Source organism: Bidens hawaiensis, unplaced genomic scaffold (genome assembly GCF_021521415.1).
Source record: "Bidens hawaiensis isolate Kalapana, Puna unplaced genomic scaffold, B.hawaiensis_p1.1 tig00063219_1, whole genome shotgun sequence".
Lineage (NCBI taxonomy): Eukaryota > Viridiplantae > Streptophyta > Magnoliopsida > Asterales > Asteraceae > Bidens > Bidens hawaiensis.
In genome coordinates, this window is record NW_027501302.1 from 5,023 (window position 1) to 16,267 (window position 11,245).

At 38.2% G+C, this 11,245-nt stretch overlaps 1 long non-coding RNA gene across 1 annotated transcript; it reads left to right on the forward strand.

Annotated features, from left to right (window-relative positions):
• The first annotated feature begins 7,418 nt into the window (after positions 1-7,418).
• Positions 7,419-8,246, forward strand: LOC143603855 (uncharacterized). The gene is made up of 2 exons (XR_013148152.1): positions 7,419-7,973; positions 8,069-8,246. It is a non-coding gene; the product is annotated as an uncharacterized LOC143603855 (long non-coding RNA).
• The last annotated feature ends 2,999 nt before the right edge of the window (positions 8,247-11,245 follow it).

The window sequence follows — 11,245 nt, forward strand, 5'->3', positions numbered from 1 at the left end:
TAGGTGTCCAAGAAGGTACAGCCGGCTGTATAATATTCCTTTTCTACCAACTGTGGGCTACGCACGTGCCGTGCTGGTGGTTGGTGGGTAGGCAGCGGCTGATAGTGACATGGCCGGCTGTGTACTATTCCTTTTCCACCAACTGCAGGCTATGTACGTGCCACGACAAGGGTTGGTGAGTAGGCAGCGGCTGATAGTGACATTAAGTACTAGAGTGTGCTGCTCGTCGTACTGTTGTCAGTGAGCTGTCGCAGCTTTGGTCAGATCTTTTGTCCATACATTGGCAGGTATAGTACAAAAGGTCCTCCAGTAGCGTACGGACTGGCTCATTTGGGCGGGAGAATTCCCGGCTTGCTCATTCCCTCTTCAGGTGACATTACTGAATTATTTGAGAGTTAGTGCCTTGTGCGTGTAGCCTTGCTGTTAGTGCGGGTAGCCTTCCCTGATGGCTAGTATCCGCAGCTGCGGGAACAGGCGGAGTACGTCACGATTGGGAGGCTTTTCTTGCGGGAACAGCTTGCGTACTGCGCGTAAGGACGTCATCTCTGAGCATGGTTGGTTCTGCGGATCCAGTTGGTCTTTGCGCAGACGTCTCTCTTTAAGGTTGAGTCTTGCGAGTTCAACTGCGCAGACGTCCCTCTTCGAGGTGAGTCTTGCGGGTCCAACTGCGCAGACGTCCCTGTATAAGGTGAGTCTTGCGGGTCCAACCGCGCAGACGTCCCTGTTCAAGGTGAGTCTTGCGGGTCCAACTGGGCTCTGCTGGGACCTACCTCTTCATGCGTCATCTTGCATTTATGTGTGTTTCTTAAAATAGGAGGAGTCTGTTTTCATGGTGTTGATTTGAATAGGCTTTTGATGTTTATTCAGTTTTATGTGTAATCTTGCGTTGATGTTAGGTTAAAAGAAGCTATTTGGTCAATTGTACGTAGCATTATCAAGAGCAACATCCCAGAATCACTACAAATCGTCATTAAAAGGAAAAATTTAAGAACAAAGAATATAGTATACTTTGACTTCATTAACGAGATAAATACTATATAGCCTCATAACGTGCATATACGTTTTATCTATACCAATAAAAATGAACTGTTTAGTAACATGTTTTTTTTCTCATCATTTACATTATTTAAAAAGATAAACAGATGGGATGGACACACGTGATATCGATAGTCACCCGCCCGCATCACCTCTCGAAATCAGAGTCGTCAAGAAATGGATCCCACATGCAAGACGACGACTATATGTGGATGTTCATGTACATATAACATGTAAATTTACCAACAACTACATTTTTAATATTGACTTAACATTTGTTTTTACCATAACAGGAGCTCGATGCCATTGAAGCTGTTGCATACTCCAAACATGAGTCATACGAAACTTTGCATAGGCTCATGCTACGATCAGTGGCGGATCCAGGATTTTTTTCCTATGGGTTCACAATTTTTCAGATTTCAAATTACCCACAACCAAACGTTAAATTTTTCGGGTCGGTCGGGTCAAATCGAAGAACATTATAAAATACGATATCATAATAAAAACTAAAGAAGTATTCAAATTTGGTATTAGTCGTTCAATCATTCAAGTTTATACCACAAGTACACAACTAAACAAAACTTAATGATCAAGTGCTTAAAATTTAGAGACTGAATCACAATGCCGTCATGACTTCGTGAGGAACGACTATGAGACTAGCTAGGGGATTATGAGATTTTGTGAAAGTGAGTAAGTGATACTATCTGTGTTTGGTATTCCATGTTCTTCATATATATATATATATATATATATATATATATGACAATTTGTGAAAGTGGTTTAAGTGATATATTTTGTGTTTGGTAATCCAGGTTCTTCATATATCTACATTACCTTCTTTGAATATTACCTCTAGATCCAAACTCAATTGGACCGCACATATTGTTCCTTGTTACTTTCATAATTGAAAATATATAATAACACACAATAATGGATAAGTTGTAGGTGCTTTAGCAATACCATTAATTTCATATGAAACAATGTAGAAGGTTTTGCATCTTAACACTTAACACCATATTGCAACTGCTTCAATAGTTAGTCACCAACAAAAGCATATGAATATATATTTTCTAGCCAATGTTATCCCAAGTAATTTAGCTGGTAATCAGAACCAAAAACTCAAACGTTTTAGCCTATTATGCACAAATGGCCACAATCTACTAATTTTTTTCACTACAAGTCTACAAAAGTTGGATCAGTTTTTAGTGCTAGTCGCCTTCTGTGTGCATCCAAAAATGACAGAAACCCTTATGGAAATGGGGCGCACAGGAAGGGAATTGAACCCGGGTTGTTAGTATAGCGGGACAAAGTCTTTACCAGTGCACCAAGATTTACTTAATGGTTTCACTTAATAATATGGGTTCACTCCAATATTTTATATAGACATCCTATTTAAAATCCGAAACTCAGTGGGTTCCCGTGAACCCGTATCCTACATACTAGATCCGCCCATGGCTATGATGTAACTATTTCAGCAAGAATCTACCAACCAGTCGGATTTTATTGCCAGTACATAAGAGATGTGGAAGCACAATGAGAAAAATTAGCTTACAAGATGACAGGTAAATATTTAGCTGTTACACATAATAAGAATAAGAAAAAAAAAACATCTACTAACCCACTTATACGGGAGAAATGTAATCCAGGTCACAATTTCATAGGTAATAAACTCACAACCGATTGCTATAAAAAAATCGATAGATTAAGACATACTCTACATTTGGCCACCAAATTAACTAATAATACCAGCTCATGTACGTTTAGTAAACAAGCAACTGTTTTATGGGGAAAAGTATTTTTATATATATATAAAATAACAAAAAGGTTCTTACACATGATTCGTATTTGAATGCATATGCTACATATTGTAAACAAATGATTGTTAAAATGTAATATTCTATCCACCATGATAAAGCACGCCCATTACATTTTCTGTGCAATTTCCTACTTTTTTTACATATTTATCAAAGAAAAATTATTCTAAGAGTATGAATAAATTTCTTTTATGGGATCACATAGCCGGAACTGCAATCATAAACCCACCAAGAACAGGTACACATCAAATAAAACATTAATACATAAACAGAGCAGGTCGAATAAGCCACACTTTTCAAAAATACATGTTGCCATTTTCTAACTTATTAAAGTAGTATTGGCACATCTGGTACGGGGACAACGTTGAACAAAACAATATAAACACAAACGTACAGACCATTTATCCACCCAACTATTTTTGTTACTTAAATAATATGCCATTGCATTTAGAAAAAAACATTAACTAAAGAGTTATTGTTTATTTTATATAAATTGTGTCATAAGTTATACATATATAATTGTCTTTCTTTTATCGGTTTAAAAAAATTATTTTCTAGCATACATATTTAATACATCTAAAAAAATATTGGATTGTGTACACGTCTTTGCATCATTGGGTCACTTAAAAACAATTAACAAATTAATTCAAAACATGCAAAATTAATTTTGTTTTACTGTTTCCTTCAAATCATATAATACAATGGGCATATATGCACTAAAGGTACAACAGCATGCATACTCATTGGCAAGACAATTAGAACCATTAACAACCAATGCTGATGTGCTAAAAAGACTACTTATATAAACTACTTTGCAAGTAAAAAGTAACTGAAAAACACTGTGGATCCTAAAGAATTCAAGACCAACGACCAGGTACACTCAAGACAACCTGATACAATTTTACTGTTATAACCTACAAATATTAATGTAACTGAGAAGTTTAACTAAAAACAGATATCGAACCAACGGTGAAGAAGACCAAGCACTAAATCAACTTTAACATAACCAGGAAGCTGGTGCCCCATATGATCTTTTGGACAGTTTGAACTACAGCTCACTTTTTTGCGCAAGCTCATTGCCGCCTATTCATCTTTTGTAACTAATGGGAAAACCCAATGGCAACTACATAACCTTTGTAATTATAAAACTTAACTTTAGTAGTAACTAATGGGGCAAAATTAATGGTTAAATGTATGAACGTTTTATCAGTTGTACCTTTAGTTACTACTAAAGTTAAGGTTTATAATTACAAAGGTTATACTAAAGGGGCAAATACTAAAGGTACAACTGATAAAACGTTCATACATCCAAATAACACAGTGCAGATGAAATGCAATGCTTCCTTTTACTTTCGTCTCAAGCTTATTGCAACAAACTTAAAAAAAAACATTACGCCGCGGGTCATAACCCTTGTTTTTATATAAATATTAAATGATTGTAATCGGTTTCATATTGCTACTTCTTTTAACGTATTCATGTGCATATACATGTTGTTGTCGTGTACATGGATATCATATACCATGTTCTATAAATGATCAAAAGTTAACAAAATGGCAATGCAAAAATAAAAGTGCTAAGGTGAACATATAATTTTTTTCTCTTATAAGATGATATAAATTTGTATTCAAAATGCAAAAATAACGAAAGCTTCGGTTTTAATAGGATCGGATTTGTCATTTAGAAAGAGTTTCTTATGCAGTTTGTTGTTTGTTTACCTATCACTCTATTTTTTTAGTTAAGCAATGAATAATTGATAAAAGTGAATGAATAATGGTTTATGTTGGTAAAACATCTATATGACTATATGACATTGAGGTCAACAAAAAATCGTCTACATGGCCTTCACATATGTTGATTGTAACAATATCGAAAGTTTATTTTGTTGGATTTAATGGACGTTTCGGGTCAAGTCAACGTGACCGACCCGAACGTGACCCGGATAGAGTTACACCGGGAGTAACGAGATAAAAGCCTACTTAAAGGTTAATTAGGCCCGACACATAAAATAATCATATGGACTGGACTTGTTTGATTGGGCTCAAGCCCAAGATGGTTAATTATTAAACCCTAAGATAATTACCTATAAATACATACTATTTATCTATTTATGAAAGGAACTCAAAAAAAACAAGAAACCCTAGCTGCTAACACTATTCTGGCGCCGCAATTCCGGTGACCGTTTTTCCGGCGAAGCAATTCCGGCCACCAAACATACATACACCACCTCTAATATCATTCTCCAATCACCACCGCAACTCCCTGTTAGTCCCGGCGTGATTAAAACCCTATATACGGTTTTCCGGCGACTGGTTCATCTTCTCCGGCGACTGGTTCGTCTTCTCCGGCGACCATCGTTTTTCCGGTGAGGTCCATTTGGTGATTGGAAGCCCGTGTTAGCTGTTGTTGTTGACCATTGGCGTACCTCGTTGCTTAAAGCCTCCAGATTTGAGCCGTACGCACTGCCGGAGCTCCGCCGCCGCCGGACCCTCTTTGGTTGTTGATTGTGTCATCTAGCTCTCTCGTTAACCTTTGGTGTCTTCCCGGTTTGTGTATAACCAAGGTATATCGAATACCTTTATCTATGGTTGTTTATTTACTCGTTTTTTTTAGTACTCGTATTGTTGTAATCGGATCCGGGTTTTGGGTTTCGGTTATGGTTCGTTTTATATCGTTTAACTTTCCGCTGCGTTTTTTATAACTTGTTCATATCCTTAATTATTAATATGGATTAATAAATATTGTAAACGATATATTAACTTTTATTGTTTCGTTTATAAGCTTGATTATTAATATAGATTAATAATTATCGAAACGACATAAATAACTAAAACGGGTCCAAAAGGTTTGTCCGTTTTCGTTCCGAACCACCGTTTAAAACCCAACAGTGGTATCAGAGCCGCGGTTACAACGTACGAGTCGATCCCGGTTCATTTAAAACCGGATCTACATCTTAAACTTTAAATCGTTTAAAGTTTATAGATCTAGAATTATTTTCGGGTGATTTTGGATTGGTCAAAGTTTTGTTTATTTTATTTGACCAAGTCAAAACGACCCAAAATTTGTTTATTGTGAATATGTAAATCCGGCCCCGACCTATGTGATTGATTGGTTGTGTTTGGTGTTTGAGCTTGTTTTGGCCATACGGTTGGTTCAAAAGTTGTAAAAAGGTTATTTTTTAATTTTCGGTTTTCTTTTTGGCCATAAAGATGGTTCAAATTTGTAATAGGACATATTATTGTTAGTTTATAAATTTGTAATTAAGAAGACGCGAAGATAACCGAGGACGAGCTCATGGACATCTTGGAGTTAGTGGGAGTTCGGACAAGATGACGGGATGCACGGAGAAGTCCATCCTTGTGGTTGTTTGTGTTGTGAACCCCTTGACCCGATCGGTCTCCCTAATTGGCTCTAGCGAGACCGATCACCTTTTGGCCGTAAGGATTTACATATTATTGTTATTTGCTATTTGTGGTTGCTTGAATTGTTTATAATAGGATTATAATATCACCGACCTAATACCAAATAAATTGGAAAATAAACATTTTTAACCGATTTTGTTTGCAAATTAAAATCGTTTTGATTTCCAAAACTAATAAATTATTTTAACTTAAAATTGGTTATTCATATCGCGACAAACTTAGTTTTTAATAGGTTATCTAAAACTGAGTGTCCTGAGAGATGAAAGGGTTCATCTATTCGTCCCGATAATAAATACAGTAAAATTTGACTTTTACTCTATTTGGTAAATTTTAAAATTAATCCCAATTTAAAACCAATAGTTTATGCCAATCCTACTACAAGTCACACTTGAGGCATACTGCGAAATTTCGAGTGTTTGGAGCTACAGCACCGCACTTGTTTTCTAGCATATCCCATCAAGGTGAAAGCGCTTCGTTGACACATCCGGCCCTTTCACACGTCACGGTACTAGGACAACTATTATTTTACTCTCATGTTACGTGCTAAAGCTGTCTGGAAACTTAAAATAGGCAAAGATGAGGCTAAACGTATCTATACAGACAATCGTTGTCTTTATAGGCCTCATAACCGAGAGTTGTGCTCTATTCACAATTGGCAATCGTTGTCAGTCTGCCTAACCACTTATTAATGTTGTGTGCTACAGCTGCCTTTATAACTGGAAGCCAGATTCTCATACTCCTAATTAATTAATGTTATTGGGTCATTAATAATAGGACTATAACGTCGAAAATACTAATCAAAATTTACTTTTGCTTAATTAATCAGATGTCGTCAAACGAAATTTCCCCCTACGCCCTTAAGACTATCCTTGAGAAGGATAAACTGAATGGTACCAACTTCATCGAATGGCACCGCAACTTAAGACTTGTTCTCACCATGGCAAAGCGCCTGTATGTTCTCGATGGACCTGTTCCAACCGAGCCTGAAAACAACACAGCCGCTGCACGAAAAGTTCTTGACAAGCATAAGGATGACTCGGCTGAGGTCTCCTGTATTATGCTAGCCACCATGACTTCTAAGCTTGCTAAAGGCTTGGAAGACTTTGGTGCCTATGAGATGCTTGAGCAACTCAAGGGCATGTTCCAGAAACAAGCCCGTCAAGAACGTTTCGACACCATGAAACAACTCATCAGTTGCAAGATGGCAGAGGGGTCTCCCGTCAGTGCTCATGTTCTAAAGATGAAGGGGCACATCGATCAGCTCAAGAAACTTGATTATCCCATGCCCGATGAGATGGCATCGGATTTCATTCTCAACTCTCTCCCCAACTTATACGACCAGTTCGTAATGAATTTCAACATGAATGGTTGGGTGAAGACAGTGTCGGAGCTTCATAACATGCTCAAGACGGCTGAGATGAACATTCCTTCTAGGACCAATCAGGTTCTGATGATTCGATCTGCTGGTGTCAAAAAGCCAAAACCAAAGAATCGGGGTTTTAAGGGAAAAGGCAAGAAGAAAGTTACTGTTGCTGCCCATGTTGCCACCAACACTAACAAGGTGGTTGCAAAGAAAAAGCCGCCGCCCTTTGAGGAGCGCAAGTGCTTCAAATGCAACCAAATGGGGGCACTGGATGAGAAACTGCCCCGAGCACCTTGCTGAGATCAGAAAGAAGAGAGCCAATGGTGAAGGCTCTTCTGGAGGTATTTCCATATACGTTATTGAACTTTTCACTGTCTCTAGCAACACATGGGTATTTGATACCGGATGTGGTTACCACATCGTTAATGTCTTGCAGGAGCCTGAGAAGTGGAGGAAACTGAATAAAGGCCGCATGGAACTCATCGTTGGAGATGGGAAGAAAGTACCAGTTCTGGCAACTGGAGTATTTCATTTTACTTGTCCATCTGGCCTAGTTTTTCCTTTAAATAATTGTTTGTATGCTCCTGGCTTGACCAGAAACATCATTTCAGTTTCATTGTTATTTGAACAAGGATTTAAGTACGTTCTTAATGGCATGACTATTTCTGCTTACTTAAATGATATCTTTTATTTTGAGGCTAAACCTCGAAATGGTATTTATGAGATTGATGTTCAACCTGACAACAACGTATATCATCTTTCAAAACGTATCAAGGCTAGTTTCAATGATACTTATCTATGGCATTGTCGACTTGGCCACATAAGCAAGGCAAGAGTTAAAAGACTCCAATCCGAAGGGATTCTTGAATCCACAGGATCAGACTCTTTTAAGAATTGTGAGTCTTGCTTAGCTGGCAAACTCGCCAAAGACTCCTTCACTAATAAAAGTGAACGAGCAAGTGATCTGTTAGGACTCATACATACTGATGTATGTGGACCTTTCAGAACCATGACTAGAAACCATGAAAGATACTTCGTTTCTTTTATCGACGATTATAGTTGATACGCTTATGTGTATCTTATGAAACACAAGCACGAAACTTTTGAAAAGTTCAAAGAGTTTCAAAGCGAAGTGGAAAAACAACTTGACAAAACCATTAAGATACTTCGATCAGATCGAGGTGGAGAGTATCTCAGCACAGAGTTCATCACTCATCTAAAAGAGCATGGAATTGTTTCACAGCTCACTCCACCTGGCACACCCCAACTTAATGACGTGAGCGAGAGGAGAAATCGAACTTTATTAAACATGGTTCGATCGATGATGTGTAGAACTAACTTGCCTCACTCCTTTTGGGGTTACGCCCTTATGATCGCCGCCCGCATTGTCAATCTAGCTCCAACTAAGAAGATAGACAAGACTCCATATGAGATATGGCATAAGGGAAAGAAACCCAAATTATCTTATCTTAGAGTATGGGGATGTGATGCTTATATCACAAGTGAGTCTGATGACAAGCTTGATCCCCGCGGCGCAAAAGTTATTTTCATCGGATATTACTGTAACACCCCGACCAAAGGCGGATTATACATCGGGGCGCCACATATTGCTTCATTACTCGCGACACTATTGGTGTCAATATTTATTAATACACATTTTATCGCGCACGCGCGGCGGGGAAAATAAAGAACATAAATCAAACATAAATCAATATATTTTAAATTATAACATTCAAACAACATTAACTTGTCTTGATACATTTTAATTCTAGGTCCAAAAGTAAAAACGTCCTACGTGTCCACAAGCTCCAAAACAGCTACTGCAAACCTGAACATGTGTTAAAATAAACGTCAAACACTTGCGTGTTGGTGAGAAATCAAGTTTAATAGATAATCATAGATAATCACAGTAAATCTGCGCGCAACACGTGTATGTCTAGAGTTTAACAAGGGTGTAATCAGATTGTGATCAAGCCTAAGATAGTTCATAGATCATAGTTCAATCCATGCTCCCAATTGAGCATAAAAACGAGAAAACATCTGTGCAAGTGTAAACAAAGAAAACCGTAAACGATAGGTCTCCCGTGTTCAACTAATGGTACCAACGGAACTGCGGAATAGGCCGAACAAAGCGGTTAATGATACACACATACAAATAAACAGCCAAGTAAACGTCCTCAACACATGGGATACTGCGCGACTAAAGTTCATAAACAAGTTTAAGACTCAAGTTTTGTATGAACACATGAACATCCCAAAATATTTAAAAGCAAAAAGGGATTAGGTACGAGATTACTCACTTGATAAAGATGCGATGATAGATAAAGCAAGAACCAACTTTAAACAAGCACAAGTTAACCTATAAACAAGATTATTGTTTTAATGATTGGTTTTAAGTCTTGATTATAAGTTAGCATAATTAATAAGTAAACTATTATATATAATATATATTACCGGAAAAGCAGGAAGAACAAGGAGGAAGACGGAGGCAGAGAGGAAGACGGCAGAGAGAGCAAGGAGCAAGAGAACAGGAGAGATTAAGTGTTTTGTGTGTGATGTGTTATGAAATATTATTATTATTTATAGAAAAACCCTAGGAGACATAATCCCTAGAAAAGGGAAAAAGATCTTAAAAAGCAAAAGATATCAAAAAGCATAAGAATCCAAAAGCAAAAGATATCAAAAGATATGGTAGCAGGGAAAAAGAGGAAAAGGCTGACAGGATTCAGAAAAAGGCATGGGAGAGGACAGATAAAGTTACTGGTCAAGCATGGAAAAAGCAGATCTCAAAAGATAATGTCAGTCACTTTATCTGTCAACCAATGGGGTTGGTGCGCATGCTGCGCCGAAAGTAACTTTTCAGACATAAAGCAGATTAGGTCAACAGCTCAAAAGATAAGACAACACAAAAGCAAACGGCTAGATTTAAACAGAAGATACAAGGGTTAAGCGCGGGAAGGCTGAGTGCGCGAGCGCGAAGGCTGGCACAACAATCCTTAGCGCACTGCGGGAAGAATCACATCCTTAGCGTGCTGCATGAAGAACAAGAATTCTAAGCGCATCGCGGGAAGAACATACATTCTTAGCGCATTGCGGGAAGAACATGCATTCTTAGCGCGCTGCGAGAAGAGTTCTCTTCACGCATCGCAGGAACAAGATGTCTTCACGCAGGCTTCCATGTAAGGAGTCTGGCGCGTGGAGCTGCAGACATCCTTAGGCGGAAAGAACCAAAGGACAAGAGGGAAGAGAAGGCGGAAAGAGAGAGGGAGAAAGAGGCGGGCAGGAAATATATATTATTATTAAAAATAAATTACAAGTATAAATATTAAATAATAAAAGAGAGATCGGGTCAGAGAAACGGGTACCTGGGTCGGGTCGGATCGGGGCAGATGTCACAGTCTCCCCTACTTTAAGAAATTTCGTCCCGAAATTTATCTCGAAGTAGGTTGCGCAGAGAACAGGTGCGGGTACTTGATCTTCATTTGATCTTCCCTTTCCCATGTAAACTCGGCTCCGCGCTTGGACTCCCAGCGAACTTTCACGATAGGGATACGACTGCGCTTGGTTTGCTTAACCTCGCGATCCATAATCTCAACAGGCTTCTCAATGAAAT